A 3,309-nucleotide genomic window follows, 5' to 3' on the forward strand; every position below is an offset into this window, starting at 1 on the left:
ACCGAATTCACTTATCTTCTGATTTTAGCTACTAATATGTTTGGTGTCATATGAAGTAGCAATATGACATGAGCAGTGAAAATCGGTTGGTTCATATGTAATCAGTTTTTTTGACTGAAAATTTATGCTAAAGAAAGAATACTTTGTGGAGCAAAGTCGAGGATCACACATAAGCTCTTCTTTAACCAGTCCTAGGTCATCTTGTGAGCCTATCTGCCTAATTCCACATTATGGTGAGATTTTTATGAATATGATGATACTTTTTCTTCCTATGGCATTTTGTCATCAGAGTCATGTAGTTTGGTTTCTCTTCAGATTGTATAAATCTTTCACTTTTTAATAAAGATACTTTTATAATACTATTTTCTGAGGTCCTCATTGCTAGCCTATAAAGTCCTATTGTAGTAAAAATAAGAAGTTCAACAATACATCTTTTGGCATTTTGCTGCTGTTGTTAATCCATGGTCTCAAGGTACTCTGAGCTCTCCTGGAATGATCTTTCTTCTCCTGCGTTCAGTGTGCATTGATTACAGGCATGCAGAACTATAACCAGGTTGAAATCTTGTCTTCACAGGCCTGATATGATCAATTAGAATCATTTTCTAGAACAGATGACATGGTAGATTGCTACGTGTAAAGTTTAGAAGATCAGCTTGCTAGTTAAACATAATTATAACTAACTTGACCCAAACTGACATGGTTTCTTTTGCATTCCTTTTTATTCTTTAGCAAAACTGAAGTAGAAACCAAAAGAGTACCTACAAGTGGATTACCAATTAAAATGTAAGATCGAAAGTACAGTGTGTGTGTGTGTGTGTGTGTGTGTGTGTGTGTGTGTGTGTGTGTGAAGAAGCAAACACGGAGATCACTGTATTGGCATCCAAGTGTTCATAGATGTCTTTCAACACTGTTCTTAAAGTCTTCTCACAATTAAGATTTTTTTAAAGAATTATTCTTTATTTTTCAAAGAATTTTATTTTGAAAAGAAGGTATACAGACTTGTTTATTTGCCTCATATTCAGAACAAAAAGAGCAAGGGCCCCACCCACTTATGCGGGCTGAGATGGAAGTGTAGCATTCCTGCCATTCTTACTGGCCCACAGCAATGGGAGAAAAGCCTGCTGTCAGGAGCAATAGCTCCTTAGTGTTCTGAGGCATGTAGTGGCATAGGCTTTCTCATGTTTTCTGGGGTTCTGTGTCTTCACACTTGGTTATTTTTAAATTAGCTGCACTGCTCCAGAAGCAATCAGAGGAACAATACTGGATAAAGTGTTGGGAGTCCTCATCCAATCCATCTGCTCATCTGATTCGGGTTCTACCAAAGTATTTTATTGCTGTTCTTTTACTCTCAGAAACACATATGAGTCTGGATCTAGTTTGGTAACTGCCCTCTAGAGGTCCACCTTCTGTAAGTTGGGAGGCATGTGCTTTAAGGTGACATTTTTAAGATGAATGTCCTTGTGAGCCATGTGCCCTTTGGTGAAGGGAAATTCCTCTGGAGAAAGGCTGCAAGGTTCCCCTTCAGGATCCTGTCTTCTCCTTCTCTAGAATGTGAGGGAAAAACTTCTCTATCATTGTGAGTCAATACTGCAAGCAGCTGCTAAGGACATAAAGGATTCTCTCCATCTCCATTTGATGTATACTAACCTTCAGATCTTCCTTTTTGGCTCTTTTGAGATTTTCTTCCATGTGATCCAGCTGTTCTGTGACGCATTCTACAATTTCACACTTGCTTTCCAGAAGTTCAGGAGCAAATTTTGCATCCTCCAGGCCTGCTCCAGCCTTTCAATGAGCTCTGCAAGAGTTAGGACCACCTCCTCACTGAGTCTTGCCCTATGAAATCCAGTTCCTCTGTCATCTTCTCTGAAACCAGGAACCTCACCTCCTGCCATCCAACTCCCGCACTCCTGCACCAAGATTTTGTTTTTAACTTTAGACTCTAGATATATTTATGGCTATTTTCCCCACATATTTATATATCTTAGTTTACTCTAGAAGATGACAAGGCAGCTTCCCCCCAGTAAAACCCTGTCCTAGGTAAATTTGCTTTACTTAGGTAGCAAGAGGATAACATTAAACATGGAAGCTTTAATTTGTGGCACTGAATGATGGCCTAAACAGGGCACCCTTCAGAAGGTACAATTAATGAACCACCTAGCTTTTCAGCAATACAAGCATATTGAGGTCTTCCAGCCCATTTGCTTGACATTCGTGCTTTATGCCATGAAGCTTCTTTGTAATGGCATGGAGTTCACACAGACCATTTGACTTTTTTTGCTCCCACAAAAATATCAACTCTTCTAGAATTTGTGGTTTCAAAGCTTGCATCATACAAAGCATAGTGACAACCTGTTTCAAGAAGCACTCCCCCAAAATGCTTGAAAGGATCAGTTATGGTAACACCAACATCTCCATCCAAAATTACTTTGCCTTCTTCAACAATGATGTAAGTTTTGTCTGCAATGAGACAAAAAAGGACAACCTTCTTCCTTTTCTTCCTTTATTCTGGTGTGGAGAATTTTTAAACTTCCATGTCATAGAAAATGTGACACACTTCAGCAACTTGCACTCTAGAGGCCATCTTGGCTGGGGTGGTCACAGGGACTGGAAGGGCTGGAAAGGGAGACGGCCAGTGTCTAGACTTCAGAGCATTTTCCTCACTGAAGCGGGACAGACTATTCCTCTGTCTTTGGTTTGAGATAGGATATGTGTAGCAATCATTTAAGTGTCTAGCATGGGCAAGTTCTTGGGTCCAATCCCCATTACAATGCAAGAGAAAGACAATTGGACAAAGGGAAGACATAAAGGATGAAGACACAGAAGAAAAAGAGAAAGTGGCAGGAAGAGGAGAAGAAGGGGGAGGAGGGAAGGGGGGGTGATTTTCTTCTTGAGTTAATCATCATTCCTACATTTGTCACTTAGATACTTCATGTGGACTCTCTCAGGGAGATTAAAGTTCTCTTAAGTTTTACAAAGCAGTAGTGATTTAATTATTTTATTTGGAGGTAATAGGATGTAGGAGGCTCCACTGTTTTCGGAAGACTCTTTAGCAGAAAACAATGAAACTAAAATCCTAGAAGTATTCATTATCCTGCCAGAGTGCTTCTGCTATGGTGCTTCTACCAAGTGAAGTGAGGGCCACAATTCTAATCCCAAGGATCGAGCTCCTGCCTCAGGACTATGGTTTCTGAATCCTATCTGAGACAGAAGCTTCAAGATCATGCTGAAGAATGGATGAGATGAAGGAATCAGCAAACTGGGTGGATTGAGGGCATTTACACCTCCAAACTGCAGCTGATTGAAAAGACA

The 3,309-nt window shown here is 40.1% G+C and overlaps 2 pseudogenes; both read right to left on the reverse strand.

The window, feature by feature from the left end:
• Positions 1 to 1,217: 1,217 nt before the first annotated feature.
• Positions 1,218 to 1,914, reverse strand: LOC150039712 (DNA replication complex GINS protein SLD5 pseudogene; annotated as a pseudogene).
• Positions 1,915 to 2,113: 199 nt separating this feature from the next.
• On the reverse strand, positions 2,114 to 2,581 carry LOC150039713 (destrin pseudogene; annotated as a pseudogene).
• Between the last annotated feature and the right edge of the window lie 728 nt (positions 2,582 to 3,309).

The sequence above is a fragment of the Megascapheus bottae genome, unplaced genomic scaffold, assembly GCF_031878675.1.
Source record: "Megascapheus bottae isolate mThoBot1 unplaced genomic scaffold, mThoBot2.hap1 HAP1_SCAFFOLD_302, whole genome shotgun sequence".
Taxonomy (NCBI): Eukaryota; Metazoa; Chordata; class Mammalia; order Rodentia; family Geomyidae; genus Megascapheus; species Megascapheus bottae.